This window comes from Protopterus annectens, chromosome 1.part2 (assembly GCF_019279795.1).
Source record: "Protopterus annectens isolate FY-2018-M chromosome 1.part2, PAN1.0, whole genome shotgun sequence".
NCBI classification, from domain to species: domain Eukaryota; kingdom Metazoa; phylum Chordata; order Ceratodontiformes; family Protopteridae; genus Protopterus; species Protopterus annectens.
Window position 1 is genome coordinate 84,382,546 of NC_056727.1, and position 23,295 is coordinate 84,405,840.

The window sequence follows — 23,295 nt, forward strand, 5'->3', positions numbered from 1 at the left end:
TTTTGAAACAAACTCTGATAAATATATCTATTAATGAAAGACTTGGGATTTTAAGAAATGTCAATGACTGCAATCAAAGAATAATAACAAAATTCCTCTTTGAGTCAGTTTGGGAGAATAGTGTGTCATATAACCTGAGTGTTTTTCATGTGGTCTGTGTGCAAAGGCAAGATTTCTTTACTAATTTATTCACTTTGCTGGATCTTAATATATGTAAGAGTCTATCTGATGATACCCAACAATGTCTGACAATTATCTTATAGACTAGAGATGGTAATGATACCAGTAGTGCATACACAATTTTACTAAATTACTCTAAAGGAATATAAACATTAAGGTATTACACCCTTTGTGGAAAGAGGTGAGGCTGAGACTGCTTTTGAAAAGGTAGATAGTGGCTGCTCTTGTGTGTGCTTCTGAAGGGCTAACTACCCTAATAGAGACAGATTATCAAATTGCAGAAATTTTCTATAGAACGTAAGGACACATGTTTACAATTACAGCTGATGATGTTGTCTGAAGTTAATAAAATAATTAATATGAAATTGAAAACTGTGGGGAATGAACTGCAGGGACATAAACTCAACAAAGTGCAGTGTGACCATAAATACAACATGAAAGATTATCCCCAGATTCAGTACACTCCATGCAGCATTCATGTATTGTCTACACAGAGTGTTACTGTGTACAGAAAGTAGTGCCAGTGGTGATGGCATGCAATCAATATTAATGAAGCCTTGCACATAAACAAGGTTTCATGGTGTGCACCAGTGCATCTAGCCATGTAACCTCTCTGTGAATGTAAATAGCACTTCCTTGTACCTCTCAACTGTACAAACTTTACCAGAATATTCAGATGTCTGCCTCATACTTTGGCCTTTTACTCATAAAATTGTAGTTTTCTGGCAAATCATTGCCAATTGTTTGAGGACTGAAGTCAGAAAATAATGACAGACATTTGAGATTCAGACTTCATATGCTATGGAAAATTTGTGCTAATGCAAAATCTTTTACTCTATCAACTTTCAAAGTTTGTCCCCCTCCCCCATTATGCATGGCTTCATATAATTGTTTAATGTCTTTCCTCTTCTTTCCTCTCCTTTTTCATTTATTTATTTATTTTTTTTGCTTTTCTTCCGTGGTTTGCATGATGCTCCACTTGTCTCAAATGACTTTGGCTATGCTTACCTCGTTTGCACGACTGGACCACCTATTATCAGACATGACCCAGACATCCAAAAATAGAAGCTGATGCATTCAATTCATACTGCTGGGCATAGCACAAACCCAGTAAGTGAGGCTGTGCTGCACTAGTACCATGAGGTTAACAATGAATATTAATATAGGGGACCTCATGTAACTAATCTTCTGGCAACAGGTGTTAGGTGTAGGACTTGAATACAGATGGTCCTGGGTTCTAGTACAGGGTTTGCAAACTTTTCTTTTACTGTTGTGACATTGCAGATTATAGGTTCATAGATTCTTAGATTACTACTAGGCTAACTGCCTTTGTGGGTTATTTTAAGCCTAGCCAATTACCCCATGTAAGACTCAAACCTTGTACCTTTTGTCTGTAAGGTGAACACCTAATCATTATGCCAACCTCATGCCACATAGATAAATGTTGTCCCAACCTTCTTGTGGCAAGAGCTGTAGGTTTAGGACTACTGTACACATTGTCCGGGGCTAAATTACTGTGTATTCCATACACATTTTCCCACATCACATTATATTTATTCTCCCACTTGAATAACAGAATTACACAAGTGGCTGTATATAAAATAACCTTGAGAATGTGCACTGTCAATTTATGATACATTTGAAAAAGCTGTGCTCCACTTACCATAACGGAAACACATGCACTTGGTTTACCATGTTTGTGCGATGGTAAACAGAGTACAGCTTTTTCAGATGTATCAAAATGCAGACAGTGCCCACTGTCAGTAAGTGCAATATGTGCAATTGACAGGAAAACATGATATTTAAGGTCGCTTTGGCAGGAAATGCACATTAGACATTGAGCTTGATCTTTTGTAGGCATAGCTGGTGTCATTGGAGAGGGTGTGCTCTTCCGAGCACAGTGTTGGGGTGTTTAGGAGCCCAAGGACTTTCTTGGACTCCGAGTTAAGTAGCACAGTCCTCACCTCTTGCAGAGTAACTATACAGGCTCTCAGTACAAACCAGAGGCCTAGAACAGTGTGGCTAGGGCTTTGTCCAGTGCAAAAGATATCCCATGCACTTGTCAACAATGCTGACATCACTATGATGATCTCCAAAGGAGGAAACATGATACCCTTGATCATTGGATCAGGAAATGTCAGGCAGGGGACATCCCATAGATTTGTATTTACAAATTGCTTTGAGTAATTGTAAATATCAACACTAATTATAGTCAAGACTGGTATTCATGATGGCATTCTTTTCTTTTTTTTCTTTTTCTACAGCTGCAAAAGAGAGGACCTCGAATGTGAGGTCCCATGCCTTTCAACTGACAAGGATGAGAGAAGCATGTGATATGTAAGCATAAGTGTATATAGTACTGTTATTGTAGCCTTAACGGTCATAGAAGGATTAATTGTTATATCATACAGTTGTATAACATTGAGCATGCATAGGTTCATAGGTTCATAGGTTCATAGGTTCATGCTAGGCTATCTGCCCTGGGGCATTTATAAGCCTAGCCCGATTGTGTTTGTCTTATGCCACCCTTTGATTTGAGTATACTGTGCCATTTTTAAAGTTTAGTTTACTGTGCCTCTGTCTAATATTGACACAGAAGTACTCCCTGGGACAAACCTACGATCCCCCATCCACTCATCAAGATTCTTCTTGAAGAGAGTCAGTGAGGTGCTCTGCCTAACATGAATTGGAATTCTGTTCCAGAGCGAAGGGAGCCTCTGGGTTATGAACCTGTCCCTCCAGCAAGTTCTATTTATTTCTGTGCTGAGGTTCAAGTCCCTTGAGCGTGTGGCTCTAAGGGATTTAGATTTACTGAGGTGGAGCATGTCCATTAATTCTGGACTTGACATAGCTTTGTATGTCAGGCATAGATCACCTCGAAGTAGGCGGTATGCAACTGAGTAGAGCTGGAGTTTTTTTAACCGAGCAGCATATGGCATCTGTTTGAGTCCCTTGATCCTCCTGGTGAGGTACTTTTGGGGTCTTTCTAATTGCTGCAGGTGTCGGGTAAGGTACATCCCAAAGGGGGCATTGTATTCTATGATGGGCCTGATGAGGGATGAATAAAGGGGCACGATTACCTCTCTTGATCTAGATGTGAATCCTTTCATGATGAGGTGGGCTATGTAGAAGGTCTTTCTAACCACTTTGGCAATGTGGTTGTCAAAGGAGAGATTGCTATCAACTTGGGTCCCCGGATCCCTAATTACTTGCTCTGTACTTAATGGGTTACCACCTATGTGGTAATTTGTGGGCACATTGTTTTTGCCAAAGGGTATGACTATGCACTTTTTGGCATTTAGCTTTAGACCATGGCTCTGGCACCAGTTATCCGTCCCTGCGAGTCCTTTTTGAAGGATGTTTGTGTCAGCTGGAGAGTCAATTATGGCGCCCAGTTTGCAGTCATCTGCGAACTTGGTGAGCCGTAGTCCTCCCACATTGGCCTGTACCTCAGAAAAGTAAATACCGAACAAGAGAGGTCCCAGGACAGAACCTTGTGGGACACCACTTGTGACCGGTTTCGAGTCTGACATGGCTCCAGCAACTCTGACTCTGTGGGTTCTGTTTTTGAGCCAGTTTGCAACCCATCTTGTAACATAGGGGTTTATATTTAGGCTGGATAGCTTATCTATGATGCCCGAGTGGGGTATTGTGTCAAATGCCTTTGCGAGGTCCAGATAGGCTGTGTGGGCTACCTTCCCTTCATCTATGGCCTTGGTGACTGTTTTGAAGAAGTTGACCAGGTTCAAAAGGCAGGATCTGCCCTTGACAAAGCCAAATTGGGTAGGATCTAGTGTCTGTAGGTCCCCAATGTCTTTGTTTATGAGTTCCATGATGATCCTCTCCATAGCCTTGCATGCTAGGCTAGTCAGGCTTATGGGGCGATAGTTTCCAGGGTCCGCAGAGGCGCCACCTTTGTGGAGTGGGACTACTGTTGCTGTACGCCATTCTTTGGGCACATATCCTGTAGTGAGGCTGAGATTGTACAGCAGTTTTACTAGAGGGATTAGTTTTTCTTGGAGTTCATGTAGGACGCAACCCGGGATGCCATCTGGTCCCATGGAAGCAGTGTTTTTTGCTTTGGAGAGGGCGGCCTTCACCTGAGCATCAGAGATGTTTGGGAGGCTGCACTCTGCCGGGATAGATACTTTCTCTTTTGGGGGGAGGGGTTGGAGAAGTTTGCACTGAACCTGTCTGCCAGGATATTGGTGATGTCTGTGGGTTCAGTGTATTTTTTGTCGTTTAGAATCAACTCAGAACAAGTCTGGGAATTGCATCCCAGGTTCCTAACATAACTGAAAAAAGCCTTATGATTGTCTTTAGTGTCCTGTGCAATTTTTCTCTCGAAGCTGGCCTTGGAGGATTTTATGAGGGATCGTAATTTTTTGCTAGTACTGGTCAGAGATGCCTTCCCTTTTAGGGATTTTGCTCTATCATGTAGTAGCTTTCTCCTTCTGTTGTACAGTTTATTTATGGCTGGGGTCCACCAGACTGGATGCCTGCCTTTGGATGATTGGGTCTTGATTTTGTTTGGGATAGTATGATCCATGCATTCCTGGAGATGTCCGTAGAATGCGTTTATATAGGATTCTGCAGTTTGGGCCGTAGTTTCCACTGGCCCTGGGGCCTTGAAGGATTCCACTTCAGTTTTGAGAAGTGTGAAGTTCGCTTTTGAGAAGTTTTTCACTGTGGTTATCTCAACTGTAAAAGCAAGGATGCATGTATTAGTCTGTAGCATAGCTCTCAACTGGCCATATTTTTGCTGAATATCCAGAGTTTTGATTCACTGTTTTGGTCTGTTCTTCATAACATTTGTGGTTTTCTGGCAAATAACTGACGTTAGTAAATAATGAGTGTTAAACTGTATGTTAACACAAATCCTATTCAACTTTCTATGTTTGTAGGAGTAATATTTAAAATCTGTCCCTATTTTGGGGTCATTGTATCCCCCATTATTTTATGATCTGTCCAGATGTCTTGCTCTAAGAGGTTGGCAGGTATGGTCTGCATCACAAAGTAACATTTTTACATTCTCAGATAACAGTGAGCATGAATCTATAAAGTATAAGAGGAAAGTGTGCATGCATTATGCTGTAGTCCAAAATAAAAGTAATTCACTGGTTGTGGGTTCAAATACCACATCTCCCAAATATAAAATTTACTTGTTTACAATACTGTTTTCAGTTTTCATCATTAAATATACAATACTGTTACATTTTCATCATTATAAAATTTGAAGTTCAGACCTCTATACCTGTAGCTTGAATGGCCTGTTTGTTTGTATCTTAGGGGTCGCCACAGCGGAACTCTGGTCCACTAATGATTGCTAGTTGATTTTTACGTGCCGAGTTACCAGCCTGATGCACAACCTTCAATGAAGGTATGCCCATTCATGCATGTCTCCATGCAGAAGACGCTCTAGCTGAGAATCGAACCGGACAGCATCTTACAGTGAAACGACAACGCTACCACAGCACTACCACCGCGGCGCCTGTATATGCGCAATATATGGACTCATAAATGATTGCTGGATGCAATTTGATCTGTACTATAGTGTGTATGTGTTAGGAACAGGCTAGCATTCAAAGTAATAAAGGCATTTCTTAGCAGTTGGTATTGTTAAAAGTAAAAAGTAATAGAATACAGTAAAAAGTAATTGCAGAGAGCTTTTTATATTAACTGTGAAGTTACTAATGCTCATTCTTTTTTCTCTCACCTCACTGCTTCTCACTCTCTCTATCTCTCTCCCTTTTTTTCTTATTTTATTTTATATTATATATAATTTTTTACTGCTTTGTTGTTCCATAGTTTTTCATTTATTATTTTTCACTGTGTTTGTAATTATATTATTTATTTTAATTATATTTTATAATATTTTTTCCATTTGTTTTGGTTTATTTTTTATTTCATTATTGTAGGTAATTTTTTTTGTGTTATTACTACAACACAGCAGGGTAAGCCGGTTCCTCATGATCTGCCTCCACTCACTCCACCAGCTACAGCACCGAGGTCTGGAACTTCTGTGCTGCAGCCTGGCGGCACCCCCCTGCTGAATAAGCTCTACCTGGACCCTCAGGTAGTTATGCATAAGTGGCTAGGCCTGTGGTCCCATCTGTTAGCAGTGGGAGAGAGGGTGTATACATCACCCGAGCTGAGTTGCCAGCAAAGATGTGTAGGATTGTGCACCAGATGGTGCGTACACAAATACAGCAGATGGAGACCCTGCTTTCCATCCTAGTATGGCAATCCAGCCATAGGCAAACATGTTGGCTACTGCAGCCAGCGATGCAGTGATGGAACAGTGATGACAGTCCACTGGGTGAGGACTGGAGTCACACTGTTATCTTGTCTGATGTCCATGGGAACTCACTGTCCCCAACCCCACCCCAACCAAGGTGTTCACCTTCTCTTGTGTCTTTCACCAACCCTCTCTCGCCTCATATGTCTTGTCTTTCAGCAAATGCTTCCTCACCTTCTCAACATGCCTGCCCCAGACATGCCTATCTCCCTTCCCCAACATTTCTCTCTCTTGATAAAAAAAAAGGGCACCTATCCCCCCAAAAATTTTGTCCCATACATAGCTTTCCATTTCACACACGTCTACTTCACATATTTAATTTAGTACAATTGGCTTCACAACAGAATTGTGTTGTTGTCACCCCTCTCTCTGGAGGTAGCAGTTCAAATTCAGCAAAGATTCTGTACATGTGATCATTTGTTACTGTTAAAGAAATGGATAGCTATGGTTCTTTTCTGCACCCTTCCTGCACATTCCTGCATTGCTTTCACTTTGTTTTTCCCTTACTTGCTCCCCATTTCACCACTTTCCTGTCTCCCTATTTCTTTTCTTTAAAGAATCTGTGCACTAGGACACAAAGAAGTCTGAAGTCAGAAACTGCAATGTGTAACCTCACCTCCTATCTTCTCTATTGAATGATTTGCCAGTATTCTGCAGAGGTATGATTATGTGAATGTTTCATGACTGAGGCCTACTAATTACAAATAGACGCATATTTAGTAAAATAAGTGTCTGTAGTCCCATGTTAAAGTAATTTCTGTACAAATCCATCACTATTTACTTGCTTATTGTACCAGGTTAAGAGACACAAGGATATGTCATAATATTCTCAAGAATATAGTCTAGGTTCAGGACTTATTTTGCAAATGCAGCAATTGACACACCTTTAGTTCAGGGCTGACTCTGTGTGATGCAAGCAGTCCACAGCCATTACATGAATAGGTGAAGTTTGTGTGAGTTGCCTGGCATCAATTTCAATATATGTATGTGAGTAGAAGAAAAGTATTAGGTCCTTAGGTGACCAGTGAATGTGCTATGCATTGTCTCTTAGCCAAAGCAAGGGCACACTCAGCCTACAAGGATAGCAGCTGGTGGCTGCTCCTCAGAGCCCTCCTCTCACTGTGGCTGTGGTGACCTAGGTACTGGCGAGGGGATGTGTGGCCCTTCCCCTTGCTGAACCTGCTGCATCTGCTTCTACAGGATCAGATTGTGGAGCATAGCACATACTGTGAATATCTGTGTATATGTGCATGGATTATACTGCAGGGTGCCACCAGATATAACTAATCACCAGAACCGTGACTTTAGCAGCCCAGACACATGCTTTATAAAAAACACATGCTTTTTATAAAAACATATGATGTTTCTAGTTTGAGCATGTGCCTCATTTTGGTGTTCTTCCATGGGAGTGTGTGCACTTCTGATGGGTGTCATCATCCATGATTCCAGGGCATAGCCAGCATCTTCCAGTAAATGTCCCCCCTAGCAAACATCTGATACAGCTGTGATGTGTGCCAGATATGGGAGTCATGACAACTGCCAGGATTGCCAGCACGCACATTCAGGATAATCCCTGGAGCACTGCACACAACTTGGCAGTTGATGGGGTGGTATCCCTTGCAGTTAATGTAGATTCTACCCTACTCACCAGGTGGGGCCTTGATGTTTACATGAGTGCAATCTATGGCACCCTGTACTTCAGGGTAGTGTGCTACACAGTAGAAGTGTTGCTTGCCCTCACTTCAGAGGAACGGGGAAAAGATATGTGCTCACTGGCATGTATAAACTTAGCATCCAGGAACTGGTGGATGATCCTGGATGCTGATACCTGTGACACATCCATCATGCCCTCAGCTGGTCTTTGGAAAGTACCTGTAGCTAATATTATAAGGGCTATACATACCCTAGTTTCACTGGAATTGGTACCCTTCAGTTGTTTCTGGATCTGACTTGAGTAAGGCAGAGCTCACAGAGTTCTTGTATTATATCCTTGTCCACCCTGTAGCGCTCTACAGTCTCCAGCTCATGTAGCACCTGGAAGGTCACACTGGACCTATTGTCAGCAGCACCAGCAGCAGCAGCATTTGCTTCAGCCTCTAGCACATACCGATGATGAACAGCTACAGGAGTCCCTAGCATTATCTCAGTTAAAATTTCCAAGTCTCTACTCCAATGGTATTGAAGTATTGAGGGAAACTAAGACTGTAGACTACATGGATGCTTTATACATTTGTTGAATAGGTACACTGTGTGGGATTGGACGACACACATCCCTACCATCACTCGCTGTTGACATCCACTGGAAACAAAAAACACAGTGTAAGTGCCTACACAAAGTGAACATCCCTAAAGGGTTGGGGTTTTTTTGCAATTCAACAACTCTACTAATGTTTGGCCTCATTTGCATAATGCTCATGCTGACAGCCTGGGATCTACACCATTAGTAATTGTGTAAGCAGAGCAACTGAATGAGAGCACAATGCTGTAAACACAAGGCAAGGTATTACTTTGCCTATACATGTGATAACATAACACATTATGCTTACAGAACATTAAAATACTCTGTTTCATCAGTTTTAAACATTTTAGCAGCCTGCATTATGTACAAGTTTATTCTTAATTTGGGGTGGGGGACCAAATGTGCATTTATGTCATGACAGTTAAAATGGAATTTGTTTTGGGAAACTGATTCTCTAGCATGCACAGCATGCACTTAGGCCATAATATGTGTGGTGTTACCTGTTAAGGTCAAGTCCATCAATATTTCAGGACGTTTACCTGTCCTTGTTTACACTACCAATATGTACACATAGTCTACATGGTGTCATTATTGCTTGTTGGATCACTAAATTGCATTGATTTGCTTCATTAGCATATATTTCAGCTACTTATGCTGAAATTTGCATTCCACAAAAGTTTCCTTATTTGTGAGATAGTGCAAGTGATTGTGAGCTGCTACATGGAGTTTACTGAATCTAAAACTTGCTGCGCCCATATACACATCATGCCACAATGTGCACATGATAAAAATTATCATGTAAGCTTTACAAAATTCCCACCCATGTGTTCCTATGGGCTGGAATTAAATATTGAAAGAAGAAAAGTAAAAATGTGAGGAAAGGCATTGACATCACGTTTGGGCCAGTTCACTAAATATGAGTGGATCTACTAGTTTTTCATTTTTCTAGCCATCATAAAGTATGACATGAGGGTGATGGATACCAAGGGAAGTAAGATGTTGAATTTCTTCCTTTAGAAAGAGAAGAGTCAACCACAATCACAGCAGTAATAATACCAACACGCCCAGTACAAATAATGAGGTGAATCAAGGGGTTATATTTACAACATCATGAGCAAGCTATAGAAATGTTTAAGTCCTTTTCAATCCCTCATGTATGAAGGAGAAACAGTGCAGCAGTTTTCTAAAACTATGCCCAGCTTATTATGACATGATCAGAATAAAACCATTCCTTATTTGCATAATAACTCTGAAATTCATAATGACAGTGTTAAACCACCAGGGAGGCCTATTGGAGCAAGTTGTGGTAGCTATTTCCAGAATGTATGTGAGGTTGTTAATAATTCCTTAAACAAGAATATTAATTAAATTGCCTCTTATTTCAACTATTCAGATTAATTACTAAATAAGTTATTGCATATAAAATGGGAAAATTATCTGTTTTGGCTGAGAAAAGACGAGATGATGCTTTGTATTAGTATAAATCATGTAAATAGTAAATATGTTGGCAGTGGGGTGCAAGGTAAATATATATGAATCGACACAGATCTGTTTATTAAATATTTTCTTTTAATTCAATGATGGATTTTTTTAAGCAATAATCAGTTCAGAAGGTTTTTTGCTTTAAGTATGCCAATATTCTTGTGGTTTTGGATAAAGAAGACTACATGTGTGAACATGTTGTCTTTCTTTTTCTTTTTTTTTTTTAAGATGAGGATTCAAATATTTAGTATATTGATGATTTACTGTATTGTCATTGTGCAAATATATAATGTATATCAGTTTATAAAAAGTATAAAGCATAGTAGGCTTGGTCTTTGTGTTACTTTTAAGTTGCAATAACATAGCATAGTATTCATTTCTTAGATGTCACATTAATGTTAGTCCAGGAAGTAATATTAAGACTGAATTATTTTGAAAATTGATAAGAAATAGGATGCCTCTCCTACCAATTAGTTGTCACCCTGCCCATGAACTTCAAGTCATATCTTTTGGAGACCTCCTTACATTAAAGGAACATGTAGTAGCAGTGCATTTTTAGTAAAATCTAAAGGTACTATACTTAGATTTTTACCAAGTGCATGTAATACAGATATAGTTTATAATGATTATATAAACAGAGCAGATTCTATGAATTCTAAACATAAAGAAATAATTAAAGATATAGTATATAAAGAAGTTGATAAAACTATTTTTTCCCTAAACAAATTTAATAATATAACAGAAATTTTTTTTTTAATGCAAGACACTATGATCGAAAAAAAAAAAAACTAATTTATGTATTTCAAGGAATAGGTGGAATATCAGAAGGATTATTTACTTATGGATAATTATAATAGAAATAGAAGGCAGTAGCTCTTATGTGTTTGCCCTTGTGAAAGGAACTCAGTATATTTGTATATTTCTCAGTTCAACTATATAAATCAGAAGACAGTATAGGTTAGTTAATAATTCACCTGTTAAACTAAAGAACTATTTATGCTCTCAGAAGTAATTGTGATCTGGTATATACTGGGTAGACTAGAATTAAATGTAAAGTTAAGGTACAAGACCATCTGCGAGATGTTAAGAATAACAGGGTAACTAAACTCACAGACAGGCATATTAACTTATGTCATGGGAAGACATATCTGCACTACAAGCTACAATATTAGAACAACTCCCTTTTCTAGTTGACAACATGTCTAACATTAAGGAATGCTTGCTGTAGAGACGCAGAAATGGTTATTTTAAACTTTGGTGCTTTAATGAATGCAATTGGAACAGCTTAATTTAAGTAATTGCAAATTTAATGGTTCCACCTTAAGTGTAGATTGTATTATTTATACTTAGTAATAATTGGTCCATTTTTAATAAGTGGATACTTTTATTAATGGATATATGGTTTAGTGCTTTTTTTTCCTAGAAGGCATGACCTGAGTAGTAGTATTTTAATTAGATATTTGGATTTGGGCAACAATTTCTCATTCTGAAAAGCCTTACAAAAGAGTACAAGGACACACAAAGGCTAAGAAAAGGACACAGTGACATATGCAACACTTAGATTCCTGAGCAGATATTCTGTAAGAGAATGCAGAGAAAGCTGAATGCTATACCTGCTAAAAATTCATAGCAAAATCTGTGAAGTCCAAGAATCCAAGAAGAACCCTCATCCTACAGATTGAGGAACCATGACCATACAGCTCCTATACTATGAGCCCCAAAAATCAAGCTTTACTGCATAGATCACTGCTTCTGTATTCTTGGACCAAAACTTTGGGAATATATTCCCTCCTATCTCCAAGAAAAAATTCATCATACCCAGTCTGCTGCGCACAATTGAAAACTCATCTTCTGAATCTTGTTGAATGCCAGTCTTATATCTCTGGCCATATTATCTAAGCAAAGTATATTCTTTCTCACTGACTAATAATGTTTTTACTCTCTATATCCCTCCAACTCTTTATCACATCTTAACATTTGACTTTCTTGTATGCAGTGTATATAACTTTCCAATATTGTATAAGCTTATTTCAACTTCAGTCAAGTGTATAATATAAATAATTTCTGACACTAGGTGCTTCGCTATACTTACCTTGTTGTTACATTACTTTAAATATAAATAATTTCTGACACTGGGTGCTTTGCTATACTTACCTTGTTGTAACATTACTTTAAATATAAATAATTTCTGACACTGGGTGCTTATACTTACCTTGTTGTTACATTACTTTAAATATAAATAATTTCTGACACTGGGTGCTTTGCTATACTTACCTTGTTGTTACATTACTTTAAATATAAATAATTTCTGACACTGGGTGCTTCGCTATACTTACCTTGTTGTTACATTACTTTAAATATAAATAATTTCTGACACTGGGTGCTTCGCCATACTTACCTTTTTGTTACATTACTTTAAATATAAATCATTTCTGACACTGGGTGCTATACTTACCTTGTTGTTACATTACTTTAAATATAAATCATTTCTGACACTGGGTGCTTCGCTATACTTACCTTGTTGTTACATTACTTTAAATATAAATAATTTCTGACACTGGGTGCTTCGCTATACTTACCTTGTTGTTACATTACTTTAAATATAAATAATTTCTGACACTGGGTGCTTCTATACTTACCTTGTTGTTACATTACTTTAAATATAAATAATTTCTGACACTGGGTGCTTCGCTATACTTACCTTGTTGTTACATTACTTTAAATATAAATAATTTCTGACACTGGGTGCTTCGCTATACTTACCTTGTTGTTACATTACTTTAAATATAAATAATTTCTGACACTGGGTGCTTCGCTATACTTACCTTGTTGTTACATTACTTTAACATTGCATTGCACTGGCACTACATCTATACTGAGTGCTATCATTTTATTGCTCTACCTTACCTGGATAGAGATTGAAATTGGTCATCAGTGCTCTGTCCTGGTAGTGAATAAATACTGCTCATTTTAAACTACAATATTGTCAATAAAGAACCGAAAATATGGACAAGCAAAGACAAGAAAAGACTATTGGAAATTGGGGGTCAAGAGTAATACGATGAAGTTTTTTTAGAGAAAAAAGAAAACTTTTAAGGGCAATGCAGTGGTTATTGTACTCTGAGTATGACAATCACTAAAATATATGTAGCCAGTCAGAAAATGAATCCACTTTGAATTTTATCAAACATGGAAGAACATTTTCCCTTTGGAATCATGCAATGACCTCAGAACTGATTTTATTAAGTAAGCTTGTTCCTGGAAGTTGGGAATGGTAGTCTTTACCTGCCATAAAATCTGAGGATTAATTCTGCTTCAAAGCATTATTGTTTTTTCTTTTCCCTAATTAAAGCAGAATTAAAACTATTGAACTATACAGACACAGGACATGGGAGCAGTATGTAAAATGGCATTTAGTAACCATGCATTTGTCAGTTACCACATTTGGATGACACCAAAATGGCAGGCCCTTAGACATAGTGTCTCTGTCGCTTACTCCTGTTCCCCCAGTCCAACACCTGGACAGAGCTTTATCTCTCTACTTTAATATTCTTAACATTAAGTTACACAACACTAAAATCTGGGAACAACCTCTGACTTGTTTCAGTGTCATTAAAATGACATATCTGCCAATGAGACTGTCTCCTAGTTCATATTATATCAGGTAGACTATGTTAATGCAGAAAACTACAGCATACAGGCAGTGAAACATGAGAAAGTATACAAAAAACTTGGATCAGACACTGGGATAGCTTTGTTAACGCATTTCCTATGTGAAAGCGTACTACAAGCATGGTAACCTGGCTCATGCCTGGTCCTAGCAGTCATTGCAAAATTTATTTCTGCAACATCACATGCAATCATCTGGACCTCCCCATGAAAATCAACATTCAGTACAAACTAAATACATTTCTTTTTATTTTACTTATTAAGTTTCTTTAACAATATAACTTCATGTTATTTGAGCCTATGAAAGCAATGTTGTGTGACTTCACTTAAAGTTATTGAAATATTTTGAAGAAATGCACAAGCTTTCTTCTGTGAAATCACTATAGTGTATTAGTCATGTTATCTTGTCTCTCTGTCATACGTGGAATTTTATGTCTTTTTATTCATCTATACTTCAGGTGTTGAAGGTGAAATTTATTTTTTGACAAAAGGAAGTTATGCTGTGTGTTTTATATTTTAGATTCATTAGTCTCTTGATCTTCCATAGCACAAATAAATTATATCATGAAGAACATGGGGAATATATTTAAATATGACAACAACGCATTCTGGGTCATAAACCAAACCTGTTTTTGTTAGAAGTGCATTTGCTTACTTTCACTATATTTTCAGTACTACAGCATCACATCTGTTTATTTTTCTACCTGGCAAACCTAGTTGGCAATTTGCTCTTCCAGTAAGTATCTCTAAAAAGGTGCAGCTCCAAAATAACTTTCAGGGTCTGCCTTTTTTAAAAACTCAAATTAGAAATAAAGTGTTTTTGCATCAGTTTGTATAAAAAGCTTTACGCTTGTACTACACATAGCAATTTATTTATTTATTTACTTATGTAGTGCAGATTGCATTGATGCTTTTAGTCTGCAATGTAGTATGGAGTAAAGGTATAGTACACAATATCAGGATCCAAACCTCAAGTCTAATAAGAACTGTGAAAATGTGTATAGGATAACTATTCACAATTGTAAGTAACAACAAACACATACAAAAAAATGTTGTCAGCCATCACTATACAAATCTAAGACCCATTCAAACTAAAAATATGCTTTGCTATGAAACATTTGTGTGTACAAAGATTAATTATTTTACAGTCAACTCAATTAACTGGAAGACATATCATTCTGTAATGGACCTAATGAATACAGTAGCTGGTCATTATAGATCTAACAAGAGAACTAACATTGAATATTTTTGCAGCAACACATTACACTGACACATGGACCTGTGCAAACTGAAGTAGAACTAATGGGATTTTTTCTGCTCTGTGAAGTTCCTATTTACCTTTGCTGAAAATATGTGGTTACACTTTAAGTAGACTAGTACAGGTGAAAACATATTTTCACACATTTCAAACATTTTTACAGCAGCTGCATTCCACTCATACCACAGTTTCATATACAGCTATATAGATATGTGTAGCAGATATATAAAGAGAGGTAGTTATAGATTTAGATATATTTACACACAGATACATGCACATACACACGCACACACACACACACACACACACACACACACACACACACACACACACACACACACACACACACACATGCGCATAAACACATACACACGGGCACACTAAAAGAAAGTTTTTTGTATATATCTGAGAAAGAATGGGATAAGTGAAAAGAGAATACAAAAATAATATAAGGATATAACAGACTGATCTGAAAATTGTCTGTCAGTGACAGTCATGTCAAAAGTAGGGTAATGCTCTTTGCTCAAAAGAGACATGATCAAATACTGAATACAAATTCTAACTTTAATGTGAACGATGAATTTGCTGGAACCTGAAAGAACATCAAACATTTTATTCTGATCAAATATGAATAAAATAAAAGTAGTCTTGAGGATTATTGGGGCACTCAAACTGAAGATATGGAAAAAAGATCTGGACAAGCAGCCAGCATGCTGGAGGAACTACAAAGCTAATGAGGGCAAAGGGGATGCAAAACCACAGTTAAGCATTTATATGGCTGGCTATGGAAAATGGATCTTTAGTCTCAGCACTCCACCTTGCCCTGCAGCAAATGAACCCAAGCTATAGCTACTGTGGCAAACAGAATATGTTGTGGTCTGTCTCATTCATTTCATTCCACCTTTCTTAAAGCAATATTGTCTTTTTGTTTTTCTAAATCAGCTCTCAAGTCAGCTGAGTTTAGTTTTGGCTATAGATGTTATGCATGGTCAGTTTTCAAATTATAAATGGTTGTATAACTATGAAAGTTTAATATTTACAGTTATGTTGTCTGAAAAGCTTAACAGTGCAATGGTTAATATCTGTTTGCATTACACTTAACCAATTCTTATTCTGTCAATTAATCAGGTGAGACATTTCAGAAAATAAGAATGAATAATGGCTACTTCATATTATAGTCCATCCCATTTTATTTTGCTTACTCATCAACAAAGCACCTGGCAGAAATCTTGGTAAAACAAATCTGCTGGGGAAGCTGGTTTCATGGAATGAAGTAGCATTAATGGCTGGTTTCATGATGCAAACATTTTATTGAGCAGATTTGTCAAGCATGTTAAAAAGGTGATATAGATATAGTTTACACCTTTATAAAATGCTGTTTGCTATATTTTTCCCCAGAGTTCTAGTTATCTACCTTTTAAAGGATGGTTGTAAATAGAAATGTTAATGCTGAACTCATGGCCTCATATTGTTGTTTGTCCACTTACCAGTCCATCTAGTATTTAGAAATGTACACATCTCTTCAAATGATGCCCCCTGTTCATTTGAAAACGCACACACACACACACACACACACACACACACACACACACACACACACACACACACAAACACACACATCAATATATTTACTTGTATATGCATATACATATACATATATTGATCTGTGTGTGTGTGTGTGTGTGTGTGTGTGTGTGTGTGTGTTTGTGTGTGTGTGTGTGTGTGTGTGTGTGTGTGTGTGTGTGTGTGTGTGTGTGTGTGTGTGTGTTAAAATATAAAACCAGCTTACTTATATGAGAGCATTTTCTTCTGCTTGTATTATAATTACTACATAGACTAGGGCTAGTTGTTTTCATAACTGAATCAGTCTTGAAGATTTTTGCAATAACAGATACAGTTGGCTAACTCTACAGTAATAATGATACAGTTGCCATCTTGTACACTCATGAATCATCCCTGAAGATTTTTGTAATAGCAGTCAGTTACCAACATTAAGTACTGACAGAAGGATGCTGATATAACTCCATAATAAAATGAAAGAGAACCATACTATATAACCTAAGGATGGCTTCAGCAGATCAGTGGAATATTATGGTATGCACAAGTTAATTTAGTTGTGTTTGTAAGTTCACAGTGGAGTGCTGTTAATTCATTTTCTTAGATCGTATAAATCTGCTAGTTAAAATTTCACCTGCCTTTGTTGCAAACACATTGATTCTTCAAAAGTAGATGTGAACTGCTTTTTTGGAAGGCAGCTTTTTAATTTCGCCTCCTGGTACTGCTCAGAAGGGCATTCCACTGGTGTAGTTTCTTTAAGGAGAATCCCCAAATGTTATGTAACCTTTAGCACTTTCTATTAATTTGCGTCTAGGAGATCTTAGCTTTCTGGTGGGAGTATACCATTTTGTAAAGTGATTGCTATGTGGAGACTGACTATTGTGTAGGAACTGAAGTGTATGAGTGAGTAAAATCTTATCCAGCATGTAATTAAATAGGCCATTACAGATCTGAAATGACATTACAGTAGTGACTGATTTATTTAGTTAGTTAGTTAGTTATTGCAATTTGTTATCAGGATAGTCCACTGGGCCTATTAGAGCCCATTTTCAGTGGAGTCCTGGGAAGAAAAGCTCCAAAGAAAATCATACAATATAAGTTACAAGTAAGTAAAAACAAACAGCAGCAGCGTAAAAAAATAGTTACATTATACATATAAAGAGTTGTTCAATTTTAAGACATTTTATATAGTCAAATAGTTTTTCAAAATAAGAGATTAGAGTTCAGTTTGAGGTTAGAATATAGAATTAAGTAAATAGGTAAGTAAGGTAGTTACAGAGTATAGCAGAGAAGAGAAGGAAAATCAAACTTATTGAGGAGAATCTGTACCAAGACTGAAGAAGTAGCAGTAGTTAGGAGTAGGAGGACGGAGTTCAAGTACAGTTACAGCACTAGGGATGGGCTCGGTATCAGATCTTAGAAATGCATGACTTACCTCCAGGTTTGGTATGTACAACTTATGTAAAGCAAGTATGCACAATGCAGCCATAGAAAACCTTAACAATAGCAAGTAGAAACAAAGTGGTTAGGGATGGAGAAGCCACAATTCCTTGAATGTACTCAGCATATAGTGACATTGTTAAACACATGATATGATCTATTGTTTGAAGGAAAATGAATTGTCAACAGTAACTGCAAAATAATAGCTTTACAATAGAGTCATTTAACCTATTCTCAGACTATTTTTTTTATAACTTACCTCACATTTCTTTTGGGTTTCATATTGACTGTAATCAGTGGACAATAAGGTCTCGCCATTAACATAATCATGGCCATTTTGTCACAATGTGCTGCCAGAGTTGAAATATATGCCGAATAAAAGAGGATCCAGCATTGATCCTTCAGGGAATGATATGTTGTTATGAGGGGTTCCCTATTAAATTGACGAAAGTTTAGCTTGCTGAAATGTTAAACATCAGCAGCTAAACTCCAAAAAGGCAAAACCTCGAACAGCCTACTAAGCAAACTTTTTTCTCAGGGAAAAAATTCACTTAGCCATTACCAAGAATTTGCCCTTTTCCCCGATGTAGAGCAATCTCAGAGTTAGTATATTTAGTTAGGGGTGTGTGTGGGGGGCACAGCCCCCACATGGGGAGTGTGATGGTGAATCCTGCCACTTAATTAGGGTTTAAAGGTTTTTGTGGTGTCTGTCAACCAAGCAAATTGTTTCCCTGGGAAAAAATTCACTTAGGTGGCCGTTTGCGGTTTTGCATTTTCGTAGTTTAGCTGTCGATGTTTTACATTTTGACAAGCTAAACTTTTGTCAATATAATAGGGAAGTGTTTTGAGGCACATTTGATACTGCACTAGCCCATTTGGATCTATAGCTTCTGCGTTTTAAGAAACTGCTGAACCATTATAAAGCATCACTGCTCAAGCCTGTTTGTGATTCCCTGAATGAGAAGAAATCAAGACTAAAAGGGTCGCATGGTTTGGACAAGACAAGAAATATGACTATTGCAACTACTCTTTTGTTTAGTCCTTCCATGTCATACTTAAATAAATCAGAAGAGCAATACTGACAGAACAGCTTTCCAAATGCCATTTTGCTATTTGCACAGATCAGTGTCTGAATGAAAATAGTCTGTGAAATGTTGGTGAACAAAACTTTTAACACATTTCTGATATTTGCTTTTACTCCACTGTATGTTTCATATCCAGAGTTTTTATTTATGGACAGATAGACATCTTTTAACATCTCCTATCCATTCCCTTTATTTCATACTCACCATTCATGTAATATGTCTATGTGAGTTTGCAACGTAAAATTCTTTTTGCACTAATTTTGTTATGGATATTTCTAGTATGCTTTTTGTGATGTAACCAGGAGATTTTCTAGCTTGGCCTCTGCTGATAATGTGTACTCTGTGGGCCCAGTCAGACTTTTTCGGTAAACAAATGACAATAAACAAATAATCTGGACCGGACATGGAATGGATACTATTCATGGATGCATGGCATGAACTGCCCAGTCCTGGCTTTTCAATGTAATTACTGAATATTCAGTAGTATAATTATCAAAAACAATTAGGTAAGTGGTACTAGGATGAAGTAACTTGTGAGCATTACCCAAAAAGAATTTGGATGATTGAGACTCAAATTGTCCCTTGATGATCAAGTTAATTTTATGAAGTTTGATTAACTTTATACATAAGTTATTCACTGGTCTGTAGTGAGGTTAACAAAAGAAGGAAGCTACTACAAGATAGAGCAAAATCCTTAAAAGGGAAAACACCCTTGATCATTATAAGTAAAAAACTAAGATCTCTCATAAAATCATCCAAGGCAAATTTTGAGAGAAAAGTCGCTAAGGACTCAAAGGACAATCATAAGGCCTTCTTTAGCTATGTTAGAAACCTGGGAGGAAACTCCCAGATATGCTCAGAATTAGTTCAAAATGATGTAAAAATTACTGAACCTACAGACATTGCCAACATACTGGCTGACAGGTTCAGTGCAAACTTCTCCCCCCCAAAAGGTGAGATATCTATACCAGAGAATTATAGCCCCCCAAACATCTCTAACGCTCAGGTGAGAACTGCTCTCTCCAAGGCAAAAAACACAGCATACATGGGACCAGATGGTGTCCCCGGATGTGTGCTCCATGAACTCAATGAGGAATTAAACCCGCAGTTAGGGCAGCTGTTTAATCTTAGCCTCACCTCAGGATACATGCCTAAGGAGTGGCGTATGGCAACTGTGGTCCCACTTCACAAAGGCGGTGCCTCCACCGACCCTGGAAATTACCATCCCATCAGCTTGACAAGCTTGATCTGCAAAGCTATGGAGAGGATCATAATGGAACTCATAAATAAAGACATAGGAGACTTGCAGACTTTGGATCCGACCCAGTTTGGCTTTGTCAAAGGCAGATCATGCCTTTTAAACTTGGTTGACTTTTTCGAAACAGTCACCAAGGCCATTGATGAGGGAAAGGCAGTCCACACAGCCTACCTCGACCTGGCAAAGGCTTTCAACATAATACCCCACTCAGGTTTCATTGAAAAACTCATCAGCTTAAATGTAAACCCATACGTCACAAAATGGGTTGCAAACTGGCTAAGTGACAGAACCCACAGGGTCAGAGTTGCTGGCGCCATGTCAGACTCAAAGCCTGTCACAAGTGGTGTCCCACAGGGCTCAGTCCTGAGCCCTCTCCTGTTCGGCATCTACTTTTCAGAAGTACAAGCAAACACAGGAGGATTATGGCTGACAAAATTTGCAGATGACTGCAAACTGGGCGCTATAGTTGAGAACACATCTGACACAGATATCCTTCAGAAGGGTCTTATAGAAATGGATAACTGGTGCCAGAGCCATGGCCTAAAGTTAAACGCCAAAAAATGCATAGTCATACCCTTCAGGAAAAACAAGGTTACCCCTAGCTACCATATAGGTGGTAACCCACTAAGCACAGAAGAGGTTATCAGGGATCTGGGGACCCAGGTTGACAGTAACCTTTCATTTGACACTCACATTGCCAAATTAGTTAGGAAGACCTTCTACATTGCCCACCTGATCATAAAGGGATTCACATCTAGATTAAGGGAAGTCATCATCCCCCTGTACTCATCACTCATCAGACCAATGATTGAGTACAATGCCCCATTCGGAATGTATCTGACACGACACCTGCAGCAACTGGAAAGGCCCCAAAAGTTCCTCACCAAAAGGATAAAGGGTCTCAAAAATATGTTCTATGCTGCCCGACTGAAGGAACTTCAGCTCTGTTCAGTCGCTTACCATCTGCTCAGAGGTGACCTGTGCCTGACATACAAGGCCATGTCCAACCCAGAATTGATGAACATGCTTCACCTCAAAAAATCTAGATCCCTCAGAACTACAAGGGCAGGAGACTTAAACCTTGACACGGTTATTAATAGGATGTGCTGGAGGGACAGATTCATCACCCAGAGACTCCCTATGCTGTGGAACAAAATCCCGGTACATGTGAGGCAGAGCACCTCGCTGGCTTTGTTCAAGAGAAATCTTGACCAATGGATGGGAGATCGCAGATATACCCCAGGGATTATCTCAGTGTCACTGCTTGACAGAGGCACAGCAAAATAATGGGCATAGTATCCTCCAAACTAAAGGGGTGGTGAAAGCCACAAAACTCTGGGCTAGGCTTATAAATGCCCTTGGGCAGATAGCCTAGTATGAACCTATGAACCTATGAACCTATATGTTGTCTTTGAGATAAACAGTCCAAGCTCTATCTCTTTTGATCATTAGAATGTTAATTTGTATGATAACAAGGGGGCAAAGAAACTGAGATCAGATGGAAACCAGACTATCCAGCATACCCATTATCATTCTGTTAACCCATTATTGTTCTATTCTACATTATCTTTCTACTCACATATTATTGCTCTATTAATCCATTATAAACCCATTAAACTCATCATTTAAGTCATTATTATTTTATTAAATCTTCATAATTCTATGAATCCAATCTATTCATTGATTCAAACACTATAGAGATATGATTTCATATTGACCAGTTTAATCCATGAGGTCCATCTCCTCGAGTTGATGATAGCTCAGTTGGATATAAAAGGTTCAACAACACTTATCAAAAAGAATAAGGGAAGCTTCTTGGTACTGTGGCCAAATTTCCCATAGTGGGATAAATGCCACCAGGTCTCCCCTGAAAAGAAGCTGCCAGGCTTGTGGGACTACCCAGAACAGCAAAAGATAAATACATACATGTTAATCTCATAAAGAAAGAGTACATCCATAAATACATTGAAAGTCTACCATTGACCTGGAAAAGTTGAAACACACTTTCACTCTGTGCTCATGCAGATATGACAATAATTGACCATAAAGTAAAAACATGTATTGTAGCATCTCAGAAGAAAAGGGCAGACGTGTCTGTGGGGCATGTGCATAGTTTCCAGCTGTACTGTCATAAGCAGTAAGCACACAACTGGACTTGTGTCCTAAGCAGTAATTACACAGCTGGACTTGTGTTTTTGCACTAGTAAGTTTTGCCAATACACCAACAAAGCCAGCAAATAATGTATTTTTACTATAATAAAATCCAAGTACAACAATTGTGATAGAGTGGGTAAGGAAAAAGATTCTCACACCCCACCATAAAAGGCTGACCCTTACTAACACATCTGCCACATTTCTAACAATAGTTTTGGTTTCTACATGCTAACATTTTTCAGGTCCCTTTTTTAAATGATCTACCTGCAGAGATGTGTTGTTGACCTCACAGCAACAAAAACATTTACTGAGGGCATGGCACTCAGACCTAGAAATACATATTTCCTTTCTCTAATTAAAATTAACAAATGGCACAATCCTTCCTATACTTTATTAGAGCCCACCGCTGCAGTTAATACTGACTATTTGCTATAATGAACACTGACTACAAGCTGTACGTGGCCATATGAGCAGCTAAAACGAAAATGATACCTCACTTCTTAATCTATGCTGAGCACTTCACATTTATGCTGTGCTGTCACACGTTAGAAGACATGAAACAAATAATTTCTTAATTTTGTCTAAGCAACCCACATTTAGTATTCCATATTATCAGTGACCCTAGATACTGCCAAAACATTTTACATCATAAACTGAACCTGCCTCTATAACATC